The sequence below is a fragment of the Ranitomeya imitator genome, chromosome 4, assembly GCF_032444005.1.
Source record: "Ranitomeya imitator isolate aRanImi1 chromosome 4, aRanImi1.pri, whole genome shotgun sequence".
NCBI classification, from domain to species: Eukaryota; Metazoa; Chordata; class Amphibia; order Anura; family Dendrobatidae; genus Ranitomeya; species Ranitomeya imitator.
Genome location: NC_091285.1, coordinates 255,935,893 through 255,960,040, shown reverse-complemented (window position 1 = coordinate 255,960,040; position 24,148 = coordinate 255,935,893). Strand labels below are relative to the sequence as shown.

Here is a 24,148-nt window from a genome sequence, read left to right as displayed (position 1 = left end):
AAAAAACAAGCTCTTATATTGCTATATTGATGGAAAAGTATAAACATAATGGCTCTTGAAAGAAGAGGAGAAAAAATGAAAATGAAAAAAATAAAAAGAAAGAAAATCGCCTGTGGTGAAAGGGTTAACCCTGCTGTTCTGTTGGTCAAAAATGACCGACTTTGAACTTCAATATTCTTTAAAATATTCAAGATGCGGCTCTGAAACCCGTGGCCGACCGACCCATCCTCATTTAAGTCAATCAACCACAAGTTTTAGAACCGCATCTTGAACACCCCAAAAAATACCAAAGTTCAAAATAGGTCTCCCCAGACCAAACAGAACAGCAGGGTTAATATAAGAAAAATATTGAAACAAATATAGTTTCCAATTCTTCTCAAGGACAATGTTGACTGACATTTCCTGCTGAAGAATTTTAGCATATCGTGTTATTATTCATGTAAGCAACAAAAAATAAAAAAAATTGGACTATGCTACTCCAATGATAACAAGTGAACTATGACTTCCTTCTGTCTCTTTTATGTTAGATCTAAAGCAGACTACTATGACTTTCTTTCAAAGTAATACCTAGTGGAGTTTCTTCCATTGCGGTAGTAAATGATCACATCAGATGATGGTGTCACTATGTACAGTAAGCTAACTACTGCGGAAATGCGCTGCAATTTGAAACGGTGTCCTGTCTGAAAGAATCAATTTGTAAAACAAGATGCATATACTTTTGTCTAACACCATAGAAGCTCGTTCCTTGGTTTCCTGTTTCACATAGATAATAGATGGTGTAAGCCATATGTTTGCTGCTGACGGGAGTGAAATAAAGACTAATTCAATAATGTATGAGGGGATAATACTTTCAAAAGCAGAACAGGTGTACTTCAGACACCCTTCATGGTAATCAATGACCATTGCTATTGTGAAAAGTACTTTTCTCTTATAATACATAGAATAAAAAAATATTTAAACAAAAACATACAGATGTAGCCTTTCTCAAAGGAATACACAAGAAAGATACCGTGATGCAGAAGGTTTATTCTTAACACTTAATACAACAAAAGCCACTGAATTTGTATAGTTAGATAGATGACACTGTTCTGCATTGGAATATCTTTCTGAATTGCAATATCTTTGTCATTTTAAGGCTATATTTTTAAGTTTACATATTAATGTTATTACAATATAAATAAACAATTTATTTTATATAAAGATAAGTATTAAAAAATCTGCATTTACGCTATATGGGAAAACAACCTTTGAGCTCTAACTAGGAATGAGAGGACCCGTGAATGTTCAGGTTTCTCGGCTTCAAGCGAACTATATCCCAAAGTTCGGCGCGGGTACTAGAACTCTACCCAAACTTGAACCCAAACCACATAGAAGTCAATGAGGACCAGAACTTTGCTACTGTAAAATGGTCTCTCTCTCCATCCGAACTTCGAACACTAAACCGAAATTTTGGGAGAAGTCCATGCTCAGAGTTCAACACCGGACACCTAGTGTCTGGTGCAAACCCTGAACCTTACTGCTCAGATTCACTCATCTCTAGTACTAACACGTGTATTATATTGTTAATATTAGAGATGAAAAAAGTTGAACATGAACTTTCCCCGGGTGTCCGTTGCAATGTTCAAAGTTCTTGGGGTAGTTCATTGCAGAGAGAGAGAGACAGAGATTTTTTTTCTTACCTAGACCCAAAGTTAGGGTCTCCATTGTTTTCAATGAGGTTCGGGTTCTGATTCAAGTTCAGGTACAGTTATGATACCCGAACAAAACTTTGCAATAAAGTTTGGATCGGGTACCAGAGCCCGAACACCCAGGGGTCCAATTATCCCTAGTTACTATGCCCCTGGTGTAAATTACTAGTTGGAGGTCTTTAAAGTGTTTCTACACTTTTTAGAAAATATTTGACCCATAGAGACACGAGAAATTTCGATTGACTGGGTATAGCTATTGAGACCCTCCATATTGTTAAAATGAAGGAACAGAAGAGCTGAGCCAAACACTGCTGTCTTCTACCTCTGAAGACTTGCTCAGTAACTTTCTGAAGTCTGTCTAAAGTTTTCTAACTGTAGTTACAAGTTAAATCCACTCTATTGCACATTTATTGCTTGAGCAATTGGGCAGCCAACTATCGGACATCCTGTTGTCAGAGACTGTTGGAACTAATTTTTACTGCATTTCTATTTTTTTTCTTATTTACAAACAATGAATCTAATATTCTTTAAAATGTTCATATCTATGTATATAAGAAATCAAACCAGTAGCTCAATAGGTACAGTTATAGCTGTAAATGGTCACTGTCATTTTCACAAGCATTGCATAATTCAATAGTATTATCAAATCTAAGAAACTTTGAGGTATATCTTATCAGAGAAATCTGCTTACTTCTCCACTTATTAGCCTCTTATTCCCCTCCACCTGCCTCCTAAACTCATTGTCCACTCTGAAAACCTGCTCAGTTCCATCATGCTCAAAACCTGCACAGTGAAGTGTCAGGTTATACCTTCTGGGGTAGGTCGAGAAGTGAAGAGCGATAAGTACAGTGAGACATACACAGAATTGTGCTGCACCTTTAAAGGGGTTGTCCGGCCTTAAGGTACAAGTCCACATGACCCTGTAACTGCAGGCTTGTGAATCTTTACATCTTGTGCACTTTTTTTTCTGTCTTTGCATTGTGAGGATTTTCCAGTGCTAGTGTCGGTGAGCACATGGCCGCAAATATGCGATTTGTATACTGTACATATGGTCACGTGCCGACTAGTCAATGCAACAGTGTTGAGCGAAGCCTAAGTTGCTAGTCACAATGTGGCTGGAAGTATGCAAATTGCATACTCACAGTCACATGACTGTCTGCTAATGGCGCTGGCAAAGGCGAAACCTCACAGTGCGCATGGGATACAATATGATTATTCACAAGTCTGGAGTCACATAGAGCGACTGAAGACTTGAAGCCTAAGGCCGGAAAACCCCTTTAAACTAGTCTTGATGCTCCATGTTTAATTCACGATTAGTAATCAATGTTTTTAACATAAATATAAGAGTGTGAACTACACAGAGAAATATAATTAAAAGCTTTGCAACACTTTCATGTTTTCTAGCAAAACTTTGTTTTAGGCTGCTGTCACACTAGCAGCATTTGGTCAGTATTTTACATCAGTATGTGTAAGCCAAAACCAGGAGTGGGTGATAAATACAGAAGTGGTGCATATGTTTCTATTATACTTTTCCTCTAATTGTTCCACTACTGGTTTTGGCTTACAAATACTGATGTAAACTACTGACAAAATACTGCTAGTGTGACGGCAGCCTTAGAATGATAGTTTGTGAAAAAATTTTCTTGTATATCTTTTTTTCATGGCCTACTGCAAAATAAGAAGATATACACTTAGTTTATTTTTTAAATATGAAAAACTCACAGGTAATTGTACTTGCAGTCCAAAATATTTCTGATAGGTAGCTGCAATGGTGATAATGTTTTATTATTTGCGCCACCTTATCCTTCAGAAATGGAGACGAACATCAAAGTTAAGATAATTGATAGTTAATTATTAAGTTAATTTGTAAAGTTTAAATAATTTGACTTTTCACTGAGACATTAATTGGTATAGCTGTACTGTATGTTTCTTTTTATTATTTTCTAGCTATCCTAAATAAACCTCCCCTTGTTTATAGCAATAACGTTAATTTCACAACACTGTTGTAAAGGAGCAGCTGTGGATAATTGCTAATGTTATGTGTCGAACACTTATTATTATGTTGTGGGTGGCTCTATTGACAATACAAAATGTCTGGACCTTTGATGCTCTAATACTCATGGGGTGTCTTGAACTAATCAACTATTAGTGCTATGTTTGGAAATCAGTATTCATCATAAGTCTTGTTTTGGGATACAGACTAAAGAATATAGTACAGGGTAATTGATTTCAAATGTTGTTAACTCCTACTAAGGACATAAACTATGCTATACATTCAACACTGTTTTCTTCCAAGTGTAACAGGCTTGGGTTACTGTGCCTTGTGCCACGTCACTTTTTTCCAGAAAACAGCATCGATTTTACTGCCTTTTTTGCTGTGTTTAATATCTGCAGATTACAATTGTGCCAAAAATTACATTTGGTAGTCTTAAATTATTATGCTTCTGCACACAGTGGTCACTCATGCCAGTATATTGATTGGTTCATATTGGGACATATTTGTAAGTGGAAACCAATATCCCATAGCTTGAGGCATAAAACAATATGGAAAAATAGCAAATGGTTTAAAATGTCAGAATGTCAACCAACATAATTAAAAATATTAATTAAAGGTAAATAATATGGCTAAAGCAAAGCCATACATACAGAAGTCAGAGAAAGTTGCTGTATGGGTGATAGACATGATCAAGAGCTACTTTGGGGTTCTGTACCCTGTTTACTATAAAATATAGCACTCCATACATGGTGTCCAGAGGAGCCTCGCCATGGAACTAATAAACTGCAATAGAAAACATATAGTAGTTTACATATCAGTCTATAAGAAAACACAGCTGACTGCACCACCGCTCAGAGGAACGAATCACTCCTGCTCACCTGCGATGGGAGTGTGATCGCTGGATCTTGGGTGCTTCAGCCAAAACACATCTCAAAGTCCATCCAATAGAAGAAAACAGAAAAGGCAGCACTCACCGATCCATCACGAGAGGTAACTTTATTGTCTTACATAAAACTCTTCATGGCCGGGGGTGCAGATATACAGAGTGCGGCAAGCCTGACGACGGCCGTTTCGCGCCCACCTGGCGCTTCCACGGGTCAGGCGCGGAAGCGCCAGGTGGGCGCGAAACAGCCGTCATCAGGCTTGCCGCACTCTGTATATCTGCACCCCCGGCCGTGAAGAGTTTTATGTAAGACAATAAAGTTACCTCTCGTGATGGATCGGTGAGTGCTGCCTTTTCTGTTTTCTTCTATTGGATGGACATATAGTAGTTTACTGTAATTTATAGAGAAGTATCTAGACTGGCAAAGTGGGCATGTCTTTCAGTGTTCTACCAGTGAAGAGTTCAGATTGTCTGGTTCCTCGCACACCAGCACTAAGTAAGGCACTGTATGTTAATTGTTGATGCACAATAGAAATCAAATTGTGTGTGTTAGCCTGAAAATTCAATGTCAATACTTTTATGCCCAAAAAAGACAAAGGTATTCTACGAGTGATACCTTTATTGGCTAACCATAAAAATTATATTTTCAGCTTTCACAGCATTACATATTAAACAAAATTATATTTGCAAGCTTTTCACAGAGACACCTTCATCATGCAAGTTTCATTGGATTTCTTTCCATCATTTGTAAACCTGCCTGATGATGGAACCCTCTGCGCTATGAAAATTTGCAAATATAATTTTTCTTGTTAGCGAATAATGGTATACCCCGTAGAATACTTTTGGCTTTTTGGGGCATAAAAGTATTTACATTATATGCTGATTGGTGAATGTTATTTTAAATTTTAATTTGTAATTTTATGTTTAAAATATTGTATCTTGATGGCAATGCAATTTGAATACTAGATTGTATAGACTAGTTAAGGTACCTATGCAAAAAAATTAAAATCTGATAAAAAAAAAGTACCTTAAAATAAACTAGTAAAAATAATTCTAGTACTATATAAAAGTTTGCATCTGAAGGATTACTAAAGATTTAGTGAATACAGGTTAGAGCGTGAAAATAGAGGTGGAAACAGCATAAATAAACTGCACAGTTAACTGGAAAATTACCAAAAGCTCGTAGCTCGTGGCACAATTGGAGTCATAGTTTTGCAACATCTAGAGAACTACCGAAAGAGGGAACGCTGATTTAGGTCATAACTCTAGTTTGCAGCTGAGAATTAAACTTTTGTATATTTGTGGAAGGAATTCACTAAAAATGTTATTATCTCTGACCATTTATTACTTTCACACTTATTGCATCAAGGCTATTATAACTTAAGGATACTGGGCTTATGAAACTCATGGGACAAATACCCAACCAGATTTTTTTCATTTTTTAGTGTTGTTTTGATGTAATCAATGCCACTGTGGGTCTAGAGTAAATTTTAGTTTTATTATGTCCCTATATTTTGTTAAACTTTTTTTGAGAGAGAGTGAGTGAACTTCCAGCGGTCCACCCATTCCTAATCACTATCTATTCGAGTATATATAAACATGCATATAAAATATACATGTATCAAAATTTGTTTAGTGTGTGGGTATATTTAGTTTTCATATGTCATTTTTAATTACAGGTTATTTGACCTAGAAGCATAGTAGACAACAAGAACAAGTAAGTCACACATTTGGTGAGTTCATCTATTTTAGAATTTTCTACCCTTTTTATGTACAGTAGTTTTCATTTCAGTCATTTGTTTATATACAGAATTCTATGGTATTTTCTAATGGGAGAATTTCTTTCTGCTCCAATTTTTGTCTTAGGTGTGAAAGAATATAGTTGCGGTGCAGTCACTTTACACAATTACATTTTACTGCAATAGCTTTGGATTTTGCTTTTCTCTTTAATCCTCTTTAATAATTCAAACATCTTGTCTTTGAGACCTTTACAAACTTTTAGAGAAACACGAACTGTCGTTGTGTGCTCTGTTTTCTTGAAAACGTACATTAACTTACTAACCAAAATGTAATATAAACTATAACACAATATTCATATTTGCCTGTAATATAATATTGCAAAAATTCCAAATATTGCCTTGAAAGTTTATATAATTATTTACAACGCAGAGGCATTACCATCAGAAGTAAAGGCATATCACTGGAATATTTCATAATCATGCATGATTTTTGAGGTTGGGACCATCATCAATAGCAAGAATGAAGAGCCAGAAGCCAATTGGTTATTTTTTTTCTGTATAGTGTAAGCTAGCTCACCTGCTGGGAGGACAACACAGCTTTATTTAAACTGTTGTTTTAATTTTTTAATAAATAATAATGTAGAGCAAGCAATTTTAATAATATTTCAAATATACTTTATAAATTAAATCCAAAAGAAAACATTTCAAAAACCTTCTAAAATGTCCCCATATGCTCTTTCTGAAGCAAAGCCCTTTTCAGCTCCACACACTGAATACAGCTTTCTAAGGGTGGGGCAAAGCCTACATAGCGTGCGTGCTCCTGGCTGGACCCCAAGCACTACATGTCAGTGCATCAGCAGGTTATAGCAGTCATCGGCACAGTGCACATTGTTGAGCTCTGTCTGCTCTTGGTTGTCTGCACACAGCTCTTTTGCTTGTCAGCTGGTTCCTGTGTGCTCAGTGACATTGGCACTTCTCAGTGTTATTGATCATCCTGAGACACATTTGCTGACATTTTCATCACTCACAGACCTCACTGTGCACAAAGAAACCAGCTGACAGGGCAGAAGGAGCAGTGTAGTAAACACTGAGAGGAAGTGCCCATGTTAATGAGCTCCTTCTGCCCTGTCAGCTGATTGTCCTGTGTCTGTGTTATATACTGAGGAAAACTGCTGACATCACTGAGCACACAGGAACCAGCTAACAGGGCTGAAGAAGTGCCAATGTCAGTGAGCACACAGAAACCAGCTGACAGTGCAGAAGAAGTGCCGATGTCACTGAGCACACAGGAGCCAGCTGACAGGGCTGGAGAAGTGCCAATGTCAGTGAGCACACAGATACCAGCTGACAGTGCAGAAGAAGTGCCGATGTCACTGAGCACACAGGAACCAGCTGACAGGGCTGAAGAAGTGCGAATGTCAGTGAGCACACAGAAACTAGCTGACAGTGCAGAAGAAGTGCCGATGTCACTGAGCACACAGGAGCCAGCTGACAGGGCTGGAGAAGTGCCAATGTCAGTGAGCACACAGATACCAGCTGACAGTGCAGAAGAAGTGTCGATGTCACTGAGCACACAGGAACCAGCTGACAGGGCTGAAGAAGTGCCAATGTCAGTGAGCACACAGATACCAGCTGACAGTGCAGAAGAAGTGTCGATGTCACTGAGCACACAGGAACCAGCTGACAGGGCTGAAGAAGTGCCAATGTCAGTGAGCACACAGAAACCAGCTGACAGTGCAGAAGAAGTGCCGATGTCACTGAGCACACAGGAGCCAGCTGACAGGGCTGGAGAAGTGCCAATGTCAGTGAGCACACAGATACCAGCTGACAGTGCAGAAGAAGTGTCGATGTCACTGAGCACACAGGAACCAGCTGACAGGGCTGAAGAAGTGCCAATGTCATTGAGCACACAGAAACCAGCTGACAGTGCAGAAGAAGTGCCGATGTCACTGAGCACACAGGAGCCAGCTGACAGGCATGAAGAGCTGTGTGCAGACAACCGACAGCTGACAGAGCTCAGCACTGTGCAGTGTGTAACAGAAGAAACCTGCTGATGCACTGCAATGCAGTGCATGAGATTCAGCCAGGAGTGCGCACATTGTGTAGGCTACTCCCATGCCCTTTGAAAGCCGTTCTCAGTGTGTGCAGCTGCATACAGATCTGCTTCAGGAACAGCATAGGGGACATCTTCTAGAAGGTTTCTGAACTGTTTTCTTTCAGATTTAATATTTAAGGCATATTTGAAAGATTATTAAAATTGCTTGCTCTACATTACTGTTAAATAAAAATTAAAACAAATAAAGCTGTGTTGTCTTCCCAGCAGGTAAGCTACACTTTAAGTTAATGGAGATTTGTTACATTCCACCACACAATGTGTTATTGGGAGCAGTTGCACAGAAAAAAAAAAACTATGAAGGGTTCATTGTGCTTATTAGGATCAGTGAAGGTCTCAGCATTCAGATTGATTCCCATCTATCAGAAAGAGATGGCTCGTCCTACCAATATGCCATGACATCTTCTAGTGGAAAACCTCTTTAATATATAGGACTATCATCTTTCTGATATGAAGGATTTACTGCGAACTATAAAATGCCACTTGCGATGCAGGCTGCTTGGGAAATTTCCATTACTTTTGCTATGATTGAAAGAGCTGGGTTTGTGAATGATGGGATATAAAGGATAAAATGATAGATTAGCACTGTAACATTTAAGAAAAGGTAAATGTGTAGTATATTGTCCATTAAACTATATTTGAGCCATTCTGAAAAGCTTTATGAAATTCCCATTACTATTTAATTTCAGCTGGGAATATATATGATCTTTATGTCACTAGTAATGGAAGAAGCTGGTGGCCATGAAGTATAATAAACATTAAATGTTTTGGCCATTTAATAAGAAAAAAGGCTTTTCAAAGTCACCTTTTACTGGAAGTCTTTATGAAATGCATATGCAGCAAGTAAGAGCAAAAATGGCTAGAACCACCGTTCTTCAAAATAGAGACTGACCATTAATATCACTGCTATTCCCGCTTACTGAGATTTTACAAGATCATGTACAGTATGCATGCAAAAAAGACTAGAAACATACCATTTGCCTATTGTATATATGGCTTGGTGCTGTTCACTAGAAGAAAGTTTCAGTAGGTTTCTGCATCCAGATCAACAGCAATCAGCTGATTTCTGGTTTCTAAAGATTTTTCTAGGTTTCTTGTTGTTGTACAATATTTACATGAAACATTAAATTTAGTAATTTGTATATTTGATTGGTGTGTTTGACGCTGTACATAACTTCCTAAAATGTCCCTGCTGTCATATTTACTTTCCGTCATGAGTGTTAATCTATTTCAGCAAGCGGCAATTACACCATTGCTAACAGTATATCAACTGAGAAGTATTAAGTGTATAAAACTCTCCAGTAAATCTGTGTGCAGTACAAGATGAACACAGGGTATGTTACATGGTGTTATCTTGCCTGGCCAGTCATATGGCAGAGTCCCAGCTGGAACCACACAGCCTGACTGCAAAAAGAGAATTCGAGCCAGAATTAAAAATGCACGCCTGATCTTCATGCTGCAGGAGGCGATGCCAAGTGCAGTTCTAGAGTTTTACTTCAATACCCATACCTTTGCTAAGTCAGTTTTGTTGCTGGCAATGAAAATAATATAAAAGCTGTTTTACTGTTTTAAAAGGAGCATTTCCTAACTGAGACTATTTACTGAGAACATAAACAGAGTTGAGAAATGACTAACTCAACCAAATCCAAATACAAAACTGAGACAATTACATCAATTACGTGACCGTAGTTATCAATTTCATACCACAAAGGGATACAATACATAGGCTTTGGCTAAAGTAGATGGGAATCCAAAAATGATATGCAACAGGAATATTTAAAGTATCAAGGGGACGGTCAGGACATGAGACCATTTCTTCTAGGTTTTGGTTCTGCCTACAAGCTTCACTACCTTGACTAAGGTATTTAGATAAAGACCTGGACTTGCAAATTACAGTAAGTCTGAGACAGGTGAATTAAATCCTGGCTACTTTTCAAAATGTTGACCCATCTGCAATATCACCTATCCAGTACCATACATTTATGGGCCCCCCACAAATCACAAAGACAAAGGTCCTATGTCCCATGTCAACAATTTAAATAAACCATTAATCACAGATGCTCACAAATGCTCCATTCAAAGTCTGTTTTTTTTTTTAGAGATTTTTAAGCATTGTGCTTGACTATCTCCAGCTGTCTCTTAAAGGGAATCTGTCATTTAAAAATGCTATTAACCTTCAGATATAGGTCTAATCTGCAGGTTAACAGTGTTCTGACACCATTCGGGCACCATACTGAGAGCCGCACTGTCAGGAGGAAATGAACTTTTTTCCCCCTTGCAGCCTTGCTCGTTCAGTCATACAGGTGTCCCATCACTGACTGACAGTTGACTGTAATGCTGAGTTGGCTGTCAGTCAGTGTGGTTACAGTCACCGCTCTATACGCCCTGAGAGGGCATGCACCCATATGACTAAAAAAGCGAGGCTGCCAGGAGGAATAAAGTTAATGTCCTCCTGGCATTGGGACTCTCAGTGTAGTGGCCATACAGTGTCATAACACTATTAACCATCAGATTAACTACATACCTGCAGATTAATTTTGATTTTTTTACTTGACATGTTCTCTTTAAACATTGATTGGGGCAGTAGTAAGCATGAGTAAACAATGCTCCATTCAAATGGGGAATATAGGACACCATTGTGGTGATTAGTACTGGTTTTAGAGGAAAATAAGCAATAAATATTATTTGTGGGTTAATTCCTTTATTTATTTTATTACATTTACTTTATTTATATGCCCCATTCAATGTGTTTGTATCCTTCCACTGCCAGAGCTTATATCAGCTGATCAGTGGGGGTGTCGGGCGTCGGACTCCCACCGATCTATCTAAACATAATATTAGCCACATACATCTGGAAATAAGCACAGTTACAGCGTGCCATTCTGAACTAAAACCATTCATCCTTATTGTAACCAAACTTGTTAGATAAAAATGTCTGCTTAGGCCTTGGGGCAAACTCTTCCCAGAATATCTGTAATATATTCAATAACTCTCATGTATTTTTCTAACCTACATTTTGTATAAATTCACTATTAGGCTTTTATTCTTCCTTTCATCTGACCTAGTTTCATACCAAGAAACATTTGTTAACTGATTCCAAATTTTCTCCAGAAATTTATTTTATTATTTTCACTATTGTAAATATGATTATTATATTATTTCTGTTGTAACTATTAACATTACCATTGTGTTTTATGTAACAATTCTTATTTCCTCATACTCATATAACAAATTTGTAACATCTCCACAAACAGATTGTGCACAACATACCATAATTATCTTGGAAATCCTACATTTTTCATGATGTTCCCTTCTTTGATACAATGTGTATTTCTGTGATTTTTGCATTAATTTAGTTAATAATGTAACATTCATGCACCATGAGTTAATCAGCATCCATTGGCACTTTGTCCCTTAGGCGGATTATCTCTGCAGAAGTAGTTTACTGTATCCTTTAGTTAATTAGAAGTCATAGAAATACAAGAGAGTGTACACGTTTAATAGAAAACATTTCATTACAGAAGTACGTGCAAACAATTGACATTTTAATGTAATGAAATTGATGTGGACTTGGTGAAATAACAATTTTGCGTGGTTTACATTGGCCTGTACATTTAAAGAAACACATAATTTAAAAGGAACCTGTCATGTAAAATAACACTATTACCATGCAGGTTAATCTCCAGGCTAATAGAATTCTTAAACCATGCACTTCCCACAGTGAAATTGCCACTCCCGAGAGGAAATGAACCTTATTCCTCCCGGTAGGGTTGCTCTTTTAGTCATTGGGTGGCACAGACACGATGTCAGTCATCGCTCTGCTTATAGAGAGTGGTGGCTGTAACTCCGCCCCTGGCACTGACAGCCAGTTCTAATAGTGAGCTGGCTGGCAGTTAGATTACAGCTAGAGTTGAGCGAAATTGTTTGGATTCGGTCGCCGAATCTCAATTTGCCATATTCATGCCATATTGGTACCCTATTCGTGCCAAATGTATGTTTGTTGATCGGTTCCGAACATATACGGTAATTTCTACTCCCATTGATTCTCATAACGTTCGGCTGTGTTCAACGAATATTGCAAATACAATATTCGCTGCCGATTGTATTCGGAACTGAATCCAAACAAATTCGCTCAACTCTAATTACAGCCACCGCTCTTTCTGCAAAGGGCACTGATTGAAATTGGGCCAGTGCCTCCCCATGACTAAAAGATATGTCAACTTTATTTCTCTCGGCAGCGGGGCTCTCAGTGCGGGCATCACACAGTGTCAGAATGCTATTAACATGCAAATGAACTCCATATCCACAAGTTAATAGTGTTATTTTACATTAGGGCAGCACGGTGGCTCAATGGTTAGCACTGCAGCCTTGCAGCGCCGGGGTCCTGGGTTCTAAGCCCACCTTGGACAACATCTGCGAGGAGTTTGTATGTTCTCCCCGTGTATGTGTGGGTTTCCTCTGGGTACTCCTGTTTCCTCCCACACTCCAAAGACCTACTGATAGGGAATTTAGATTGTGAACCCCATCGAGGACAGTGATGATAAAGTGTGCAAACTGTAAAGCGCTGTGGAATCTTTTAGCGCTGTACAAAAATAAAGATTATTATTATTATTACAGGTTCCCTTTAATACAGAGGGCATATAAATATCAGCTTTAAAAAGCTAGTAATTCAAACCATACACCCAAGCATGTACTGTACTGTAGATGTTTGTAAAATGTATCAGAGATATGTGCAAAAAAAGTAGACATCACGAGAGCAGATATTTTCTCATTAAGCACTATGTAGATAGAAAAAAAGACAGAAACAGTGATAAATCTGACCTGCTCCTATTAGTTTGCAGAAGCGGTAAATGGAGCCCTCCATATGATTCATGAGGCAGCATGAATCAAAAATCGCCAATGCATTACAGACATGTAAGTTTTACACTAAATCAGGGGAAAAAGTACTGGAAAGCGAGGCTGAGAACAAGTTGTCAAGTCCAAGATGTTTGTCCCAACTGGCTTCTCCCACCCACTCAGCTAGAATAACAGTTCTCTTCTTGTGAGCGTATGGAGGACCTATCAGTCTAGCTGACAACATGTCTCATGAACTTGCCACCTTGTTCCCCAGGTCATGCTTCACATTGCATTCATGCTCAGCATTTCAGAGAAAAACACAGTAAACACAGACGTACATTATGCAAAAGCCAGTGATTTGGACAGAATGAATCATGTGACAGGTTGTTTTTACGACAGTTATGTCAAAAGATGTTGCTTGCTACAGGTTCGAGACCTGCATTGTCTGCTGTTAAATAACAGCAGATGTTCAGGAAAGTGTTAAATAAATACAGTTAAGTCCATATATATTTGGACAGAGACAACATTTTTCTAATTTTGGTTATAGACATTACCACAATGAATTTTAAACAAAACAATTCAGATGCAGTTGAAGTTCAGACTTTCAGCTTTCATTTGATGGTATCCACATTAAAGTTGGATGAAGGGTGATTTTAAAGGGACCAAAAGTAATTGGACAATTGACTCCAAGGCTATTTCATGGACAGGTGTGGGCAATCTCTTCGATATGCCATTCTCAATTAAGCATACTGTATAAAAGGCCTGGAGTTGATTTGATGTGTGGTGCTTGCATTTGGAAGGTTTTGCTGTGAAGCAGGGTGGATTTGATTTAAATCTAACTGATTTAAATCACAATTTAAATCACGATTTAAATCACTAGTCAGTAAGGCTTGATTTAAATCAGTGATTTCTATAACCAAAATTAGAAAAATGTTGTCTCTGTCCAAATATATATGGACTTAACTGTACATGTCAAATTTTAAGGATACTTAAGTCCTCCTACAAAGATTTTGGTTGCAAGACTTGATAGTTTGATTGCAAGAATGTGACAATTACATTTTTGATCACTGACTAGCAGTTAAAATTTAGATTAAAAAGTTGAATGCTTTTGAAAACAGATTTTTTTTCTGGTAATGATTTTGATCTATTTTTGATTTTCTACCATATTTATACCCAAAGTGTAAGTTAATATTTTACTTTCTGGGAATCTTTATGTAGTTTGTCTGCTCAATGCTTGGATTCTTGTGACTTAACAGCTTGGCTTGGCTCTAGTTTTATAATTGAATCTGAAATCCATAATACAATTTGAATTAAAAAAGGCAAGAATTACAAAAGTAGCAAGTAGTGAAGGTATTCTCAGATAGTTTTTGTCATGTGTACAGTATCTAATCATCTTAGATATATATGCAGGAGCTGGAGAGCAGAAAAAGCACACAAGTGTCTTACCCAGAATATAGCAAATTGAAAAAATAGGTTACGCTAACCAGATGAAGTTGTGATAATTCAACAATGTATGGGTATGAAAACCTCCAGGTTTTGCAGATCCAAAGGTCATCCAACTGATGCAAAGGATTTGGGAGAGAACAAATGTGGATATTCGAAGTACACACTTCTTCTTCAGGATATAACCACATCATGTGGTTACATCCTGAAAAAGTTTGTGTAGTTCAAAATGCATAGATTAAAAACTGCATGTATACAATCATCTGAAAGAGACAGGCTGACTTTTTTCAGGTGGCATCCCAGTTGTATCCCAAGAGCATCCTAGTTGTATCAGTTTTTTTCTCATCCCTATTTTATCATGAAGCAGGTAGATTGTCTGAGCTTTTTAATCCATTAATTCCAAACAATGTATCAGTTAAAAATGAATCAAACTAAAATGGAACTGTGAAGTGCAAAGTATGCCTTCTTTGTTTCATCTGTTTTTGGGATCGCATTCACCTACGTTTAAAACATCGTTCTGTTGATCTGTTGATTCGGAAAAGTTGGATGAGCGTTATGCAAGTGTCATGCGAGTACAATGCAATATTTCTCACATAGCATTCACATGAAGATGGAAACTCCCTTGACTTGGTCTTCTCCCGACTTTGCTCAGTGGATGATTTCACAAACTCCCCTCTCCCGCTCTCTGACCACAACCTTCTTTCATTCTCTATCAAGAACGGCCACCCCGCTCAGGTCACCCCCACTTTCCACACTTATAGAAACATACAGGCCATTAACACCCAGAAACTTATGAAGAACTTGCAGTCCTCATTGGCCCCTATCTCCTCCATCTCATGTCCTGATTCTGCAATGAAGCATTACAATGAAACCCTGCAAAGTGCTCTGGATGAAGCTGCTCCTCCTATACATAAAACAACTCGGCACAGACGGCAACAACCGTGGCACACGCTGCAAACACGTTTCCTGCAGCGGTGCTCCAGGTGCGCAGAACGTCTGTGGAGAAAATCTAATCTACCCGAAGATTTCATCCATTATAAGTTCATGCTAAAGACATACAATTCTGCCCTTCACCTCTCCAAACAAACCTACTTCAACACCCTCATCACCTCCCTGTCCAATAACACTAAACGTCTCTTTGACACGTTCCAGTCCCTACTCAACCCAAGAGAGCAGGCCCCAACCACGGATCTCCGTGCTGACGGTCTGGCCAATTACTTCAAAGAAAAAATTGACCACATTCGACAGGAAATCATCTCCCAATCTCTTCATACCATGCACTGTCCTCCCTCCCCCACTGCATCTAGTTCACTCTCTGACTTTGAAGCAGTTACAGAAGAAGAAGTAAGCAGGCTCCTTGCATCTTCTCGCCCGACCACTTGCACCAGTGACCCCATTCCATCACATCTCCACCAGTCCCTTTCCCCGGCTGTCACCTCTCACCTAACAAAAATATTCAACCTTTCCCTCACTTCCGGTATTTTTCCCTCCTCATTTAAGCATGCCATCATACATCCATTACTTAAAAAACCATCCCTCGATCAAAACTGTGCCGCTAATTATAGACCTGTCTCTAATCTTCCCTTCATCTCTAAACTCCTCGAACGCCTGGTCCACTCCCGTCTTACCCGCTATCTCTCAGATAACTCTCTTCTCGACCCTCTTCAATCTGGCTTCCGCTCTTTACACTATACTGAAACTGCCCTCACTAAAGTCTCTAATGACCTACTAACAGCTAAATCTAATGGTCACTACTCCATGCTAATTCTCTTGGATCTCTCTGCAGCATTCGACACTGTGGATCATCAGCTCCTCCTCACTATGCTCCGCTCCATCGGCCTCAAGGACACCGTTCTCTCCTGGTTCTCCTCCTATCTCTCTGACCGATCCTTCACTGTATGTTTTGCTGGTTCCTCCTCCTCTCACCTTCCCCTTACTGTTGGGGTTCCTCAAGGATCAGTCCTAGGCCCCCTCCTCTTCTCGTTGTATACTGCCCCTATTGGACAAACAATCAGTAGATTTGGTTTCCAGTACCATCTCTATGCTGACGACACCCAATTATACACTTCTTCTCCTGATATCACACCGACCTTTTTAGAAAACACCAGTGATTGTCTTACCGCTGTCTCTAACATCATGTCCTCCCTCTATCTGAAACTAAACCTGTCAAAAACTGAACTCCTCGTGTTCTCTCCCTCTACTAACCCACCTTTTCCTGACATTGCCATCTCCGTGTGCGGTTCCACCATTACTCCAAAGCAACATGCCCGCTGCCTTGGGGTCATCCTTGATTCTGACCTTTCATTCACCCCCTACATCCGATCACTGGCTCGCTCTTCTTACCTGCATCTCAAAAACATTTCTAGAATTCGCCCTTTTCTAACTTTCGACTCTGCAAAAACTCTTACTGTTTCACTTATTCATTCTCGTCTGGACTATTGTAGCTCTCTACTAATCGGCCTCCCTCTTGTAAAACTCTCCCTGCTCCAATCTGTCCTGAATGCTGCAGCCAGGATCATATTCCTCACCAACCGTTACACCGATGCCTCTACCCATCCACTCCAGAATCCAGTACAAAACTACTACCCTCATCCACAAAGCACTCCATGGCTCAGCACCACCCTACATCTCCTCCCTGGTCTCAGTCTACCACCCTACCCGTGCCCTCCGCTCCGCTAATGACCTCAGGCTAGCATCCTCAATAATCAGAACCTCCCACTCCCGTCTCCAAGACTTTACACATGCTGCGCCGATTTTTTGGAATGCACTACCTAGGTTAATACGATTAATCCCCAATCCCCACAGTTTTAAGCGTACCCTAAAAACTCATTTGTTCAGACTGGCCTACCGCCTCAATGCATTAACCTAACGATCCCTGTGTGGCCTATTTATAATAAATAAAAAATAAAAAAAATAAAAAAAAAAGGTTCCTCGCATCAAGTTCTCATACACTTTATGCAGTATTAGCCCTCTGTGTCTGTACTGCTACATACTGGTTCATGCAGCTTTACATGAACACCTGAGCCTTACACTATAGCTGGTCTGAATAACTAAAGCAATTGTTACCATCCACCTCTCGTGTCTCCCCTTTTCCCCATAGTTTGTAAGCTTGCGAGCAGGGCCCTCACTCCTCCTGGTATCTGTTTTGAACTGTATTTCTGTTATGCTGTAATGTCTATTGTCTGTACAAGTCCCCTCTATAACTTGTAAAGCAATGCGGAATATGTTGGCGCTATATAAATAAAAAATTATTATTATTATTAAAAAATTATTATTATATGACATGCGTATGCAATGCATGTTTTTATCTGCAACTATTATTCTACAATCATTTACAGGACCATTTGTAGAGCTCTATGCTACAGAATGGTAATGTATCCATAAAAATCAGACAGCATACGGATAGTCCATGTGTCATCTGTTTTTTTTTCTCGCACCGATTGATTTGCATTGGCAATAAACGCAGTCAATCGCAGTATGCTGCAATTTTTTTCTCAACCAAATTCCAGCTGAGAAAAAATTGCAGATAAGCACAAAATCATTAAATAACAATAATCAGAGTGCAATCCGCAGATGAGTATGACCCCTTACACTGATCCCCATTGACTTATTAGCTGAGTCTGATCCATGGATGAGAATAGGACGGGCTCTGAGTCACACAGACCAGAGACATGGACCCATTTTTAAAACTGTGGTATGTATGGCCCAATTAACTCTACAGGTCAGAGTGGAGTCTGGCAAAAACCAAACATCATTATAATTATTTGTAAGCGAAAAGTATAATACAAACATGTCACCACTTCTATATTTATCACCCACTCCAGGTTTTGGCTTACAGATACTGAGGTAAAAAATTTAGCAAATACACAATGTGTGCATGTGGCCTAAGGCTACGTTCTCAATATGAGTTTTTGATGAGTTTTTTATGTTGCATATTTAAGAAAAAATGCAAGTAACCTATTTTACTTAAAAGGTACAGAAATGGTGCTGAAAATCTGCAATATCAAAAAACTCACCCATGAAATGTAGCCTTAGGTTACCTGCACATGTAGAGTATTTGGTCAGTAATTTACCTCAGTATTTGTAAGCCAAAACCATGAGTGGGTAAAAAAATTAGAAGAGATGACATGTTTCTATTAGGCCGGCGTCACACACAGCGTATGAAAATACGGTCCGTGTATTACGGCCATAATACGCTGAAAAGTCCCGAAAATAGTGGTCCGTAGCTCCTCCGTAGGCAGGGTGTGTCACCGTTTTTTGCGCATGGCATCCTCCATATGTAATCCGTATGGCAGCCGTAATGCGTGTTTTTAGCGCAGGCTTGCAAAATCGACATACCGCTATACAAGGGATCCATGTGTTAAAAAAAAAAACATATATACTGTCTCTCTCTATATATATATATGTCAGTAGACACATATATGTATATATATTATTGCTTCATACAGCGCGAGATAGCAGAAAGCCGGTAATTCAATTACCGGCTTTTGCTTTCTCCTTCCTAAACCCGACATGATATGAGACCTGGTTTACATACAGTAAACCATCTCATATCACCATTTTTTTTGCATACTCCACACTACTGTCAGTAGTGTGTCTATGCAAAATTTGGCCGTTCTAGCTAGTAAATTAAGGGGTCAAATGGCGGAAAAAATTGGCGTGGGCTCCCGCGCAATTTTCTCCGCCAGAGTAGTAAAGCCAGTGACTGAGGGCAGATATTAATAGCCTGGAGAGGGTCCACGGTTATTGCCCAACCCCCCCGGCTAAAAACATCTGCCCCCAGCCACCCCAGAAAAGGCACATCTGGAAGATGCGCCTATTCTGGCACTTGGCCACTCTCTTCCCATTCCCGTGTAGCGGTGGGATATGGGGTAATGAAGGGTTAATGCCACCTTGCTATTGTAAGGTGACATTAAGCCAGATTAATAATGGAGAGGCGTCAATTATGACACCTCTCCATTATTAATCCAATACTAGTAAAGGGTTAAAAAAAACAGACACACATTAATAAAAATTAATTTATTGAAAAAATCACAAAGGCTGTTGTATTAATTTATTCTACTCTCAATCCACTCACTGAAGACCCTCGATCTGTAAATTAAAAAAAAATAATAAACCAACAATATCCTTAACTTCTGAGGATCTGTAAGGTCCAACGATGTAGATCCATCTGAAGGGGTTAAAATATTTTGCAGACACGAGCTCCGCTAATGCAGCTGCTCATTTCTGCAAAACCCCGGCGAATGAAGCTAAATATAGGTCAATGACCTATATTTAGCTTCATTTGCGGTGAGGCGCCCTCTGCTGGCTGTTCCTAGATCGTGGGAACTTTCCTAGAAAGCTCCCTGGCTCGAGTTCATATGAGGACAACCAGCAGAGGGCGCCTCTTATGAACTCGAGCCTGGGAGCTGGGAGGTATGTAAACCATGTCTCATATCATGTCGGGTTTAGGAAGGAGAAAGCAAAAGCCGGTAATTGAATTACCGGCTTTTCTCTCTAACAGCGCTGCGTATTCCTCGCAAGTCACACTCCTGGTCCGTGTGTAATCCGTATTTTGGGGGCTTCCATAGACTTTCATTGACGTTTTATACGTATACGTATTGCAATACGGTGACAAACGCAGCATGCTGCGATTTTATACGGCCGTAGAAAGCCGTATAATACGGATCAGTTTAATACGGCAGATAGGAGCAGGGGCATAGAGAATAATTGTGCCGTATTTTTTGCGAGTTTTACGAACGTAGTTTCTGCGCTCTTATGTCCGTAAAACTCGCAAGTGTGACGCCGGCCTTATACTTTTCCTCTGATTGTTCCACTCCTGATTTGGCTTACAAATACTGAGGTAAAATACTGACCAAATGCTCAACATGTGCAAGTGGCCAAAATGTCCTGCTCTTTTTCTAGAGGGGGGTTGAGACTTTTTGCAATCTGGACTAGCTTTCCCCCATTCCTGTATTTAGGGCAGTACCTCTGTAGATCCACCTACACAAATTCCCTGGTATAGACTCAAACCTAATAAGTAATAAATAGGATGCTTGACTCGTCATCGTCCACAGAGCCACTTCCTCATTTCCAAAATTGCACCTAAAAGCTGCAGTCATTCCCTTTCATTAGAGATTAGAAGGATATCCTCGATGTGTAGCAAGCAACTAGGACTCCTATTTTCCTAAACAAAGCTGGCAGTTGTATGACTCAGATTGTCTCCACAAGTGGACCTGTATACTCACATTCAGATAGACTGGGATTCTGGATGATATGGGAGAGAGCAGAAAAAAATGGTGATATCAGACAGACATCTTTCTAAAACAAACTGAACTTCAAGACGCAGCCCTTTTTCGTTTTTGCATTTTTGTTTTTCGCACCTCTCATTCCCAGAGGCATACCTTTTTTATTTTTCCATCAATATGGCCATGTGGGGGCTTATTTTTTGCGGGATGAGTTGTACTTTTGAACGACACCTTTGGTTTTAACATGTCTTGTACTAGAAAACAGGAAACAAATTCCAAGTGTGGTGAAATTGCAAAAAAGTGCAATCCCATACTTGTTTTTGTCTGGCTTTTTTGCTAGATTCACTAAATGCTAAAACTGACCTGCCATTGTGATTCTCAACATCACTATGAGTTCATAGACACCAAACCTGTCTAGGTTATTTTTTATCTTAGTGGTGAAAAAAAATTCCAAACTTTGCTAAAAAAAAATGGCGTCATTTTCTTATACCTGAAGCGTTTCCATTTTTTGGGATCTCGGGTCAGGTGAGGGCTTACTTTTTGCGTGCCGAGCTGAGATTTTTAATGATACCACTTTTGTGCAGATACGTTCTTTTGATCGCCTGTAATTGCATTTTAATGCAATGTCGCAGCGACCAAAGAAACGTAATGCTGGCGTTTTGAATTTTTTTTCTCACAATGCCATTTAGCGATCAGGTTAATCCTTTTTTTTTAATTGATAGATCGGGCGATTCTGAACATAGATCGGGCAATTTTTTAATTGTTTTATTTTTAATGTGGCGAGAGGGGGGTGATTTAAACTTTTATATATTTTTTATTTCTTTTATATTTTTTAAAACTTTTTTTAACTTTTGCCATGCTTCAATAGCCTACATGGAAGGCTAGAAGCTGGTTCTGTTACATAGCAGCGATCATCAGATCGCTCCTATGTAGCTGAATTACAGGCTTGCTATGAGCGCCGACCACAGGGTGGCGATCACAGCAAGCCGGCATCAACAACCATAGAGGTCTCAAGGAGACCTCAGGTTGTCATGCCAATGCATCGCTGACCCCCGATCATGTGATGGGGGTCGGCAATGCGTGCATTTCCAGCCTGATGGCTGGAAGCGGTAGTTAAATGTCGCTGTCATCGTTTGACAGTGGCATTTAACTAGTTAGTAGCGGCAGGTGGATCTCGATTCCACCTGCCCCTATTGCGCGCACATGTCAGATGTGCAAAACAGCTGACATGTCATCAATTTCATGTGGGCTCAGCGCCAGAGCCCACATCAAAGGGGGAGACACGACATGTGCCGTACTAACACGGTACATGTCGTGAAGGGGTTAAATAGTTTACAAAATGACAATAAAATAAAAACTAAATTGCTAAAATATTGTTTCAAAGTAACATGATGCATTACATTTGATATTTTGCATCACAATCTCATTGATTTCACGTAGCTTGATTTCTGCAGGGCCTAGCGAGCAGTAATTATTTTTTATTATAGCATACGATTTAACAATGTCAACTTTCATTTCTTTCACTGCCACATGCATAAAGCTATATAAATAAATATATGTATAAATACATGCATGCTCAAATGAGTATCACAATTATACAGTGATAATCTTAAAGCCTAGCTAAGCAGCTTAGGGTAACCAAATATTCAACCTACTGTTACTTAAATAGAAAAAAGTAATGAAATGATCCTGTGGAGTTTATTTAAGGGAGGAAAATGTTTTCTTGAAAATATCTGCAGAATGCGGCTGTCGTGGATAGAGCTTGCTGTTTAGGTAATCCATTGTAATTGAAACAGTACTAGTGGAGCCAAAGGCTGGATCCCTTTTTTGATTTTCTATTCTTTAGCATGCTTGTCACACTTCAATGCTTCAGATCACCAAACAAATTTAAATATCATTCAAAGATAACACAAGTAATCGCAAAATGTAGTTTTTAAATGAAAGACTTTTTTGTAAAGGGAAAAATATATCCAAACCTACAGGGCACTGAGTGAAAAAGTGATTGCCTCCTAAACCTAATAACTGGTTGTGCCATCTTTAGCAGCAACAACTGCAATCAAGCCTTGGAATTTTGGCCCACTCATATCTACAGAATTGTTGTAATTCAGCTAAATTGGTGGGTTTCCGAACATGAATCGCATTTTTAACGTCATGCCACAATATTGCAATTAGGTTAAAGTCAGACCTTTGACTAGGCCACTCTAGACCACCAGATATGTTGCTGGTGTGTTTTGAATCATACTTATTTTCCACCATAAGATGCTAAATAAATCTTGACAAATCAGACAAGGTGATTTTCTGGATTTGTTTTCTCAATTTTGACTCTCATAGTTGTGGTCTACCTATGAAGTCAATTACAGGCCTCTCTCATCTATTTAGTTGGGAGAACCTGAATAATTGGTGGCTGACTAAATACTTTTTCCCCCCACTGTATATATATATATTAGGGTGCCAAGGAAATGCATGGCAAAAATTAAGTAGCAAGTCTCTGAAGGTCTTACCTCCTAATTTTGTTCCTTTTTGGTCATAGATATTTTATAATTTCTCTTTTTAAGATTAGTTATCATTTACTGGTTGCTCAATTGCGCATTATATTGCATTTTTAAATGTTTGATTAGTATTTATCGTCATGCATATCCCGCGTTATGTATGGTATGTTATGCCGTTTACTGATCAGATTAATTGATTTTATATTTTGATAGATCGGGCGTTTCTGAACGCGGCATACCAAATATGTGTTTTTTTGTTTTTTCTAACCCTTTCATTTTCAATGGGGCGAAAGGGGGGTGATTTGAACTTTTAGGTTTTTTATAAATAGTATATCCAGTTAAAGATATGATGACAAACGGAGTGGTTATTGTGTGTACAATATTGTGGAAAATTAGAATCATGGAATAATTCACATGCCTTGAGCAAGTGGTAAATCTAAATTTAATGTCAACACATGGTGAATCCTTATGCCAAAAGGAACAAATTTGAGGGGAAGATTTACCAATTTGCAAAGTTCATTTTTCCTTGGCACCCTAATATATATATATATATATATATATATATATATATATATATACACATATATATATATATATATATATATATATATATATATATATATGTATATATATATATATATAATTAGTTGTTAAGGAAATATCTGAACTTTCTAAAACAAAAAATATCGTTCTTTCATTGCTGTTTTCTTAGACCCGTAACTTTTTTGTTTTTT

At 38.8% G+C, this 24,148-nt stretch overlaps 1 protein-coding gene across 14 annotated transcripts in view; it reads left to right on the top strand.

Annotated features, from left to right (window-relative positions):
- The window catches only part of LOC138675902 (synaptotagmin-1), a 1,081,934-nt gene that overhangs the window by 396,912 nt on the left and 660,874 nt on the right, over nt 1–24,148 (top strand). For 8 of the 14 annotated variants that reach the window (XM_069764529.1, XM_069764520.1, XM_069764521.1 and 5 more), the window contains one exon: nt 6,247–6,300. The gene's annotated coding sequence lies outside the window, so the exon portion shown is untranslated. The remainder of the gene's footprint in view (nt 1–6,246; nt 6,301–24,148) is intronic. The other 6 variants (XM_069764525.1, XM_069764524.1, XM_069764535.1 and 3 more) reach the window with 1 other exon arrangement.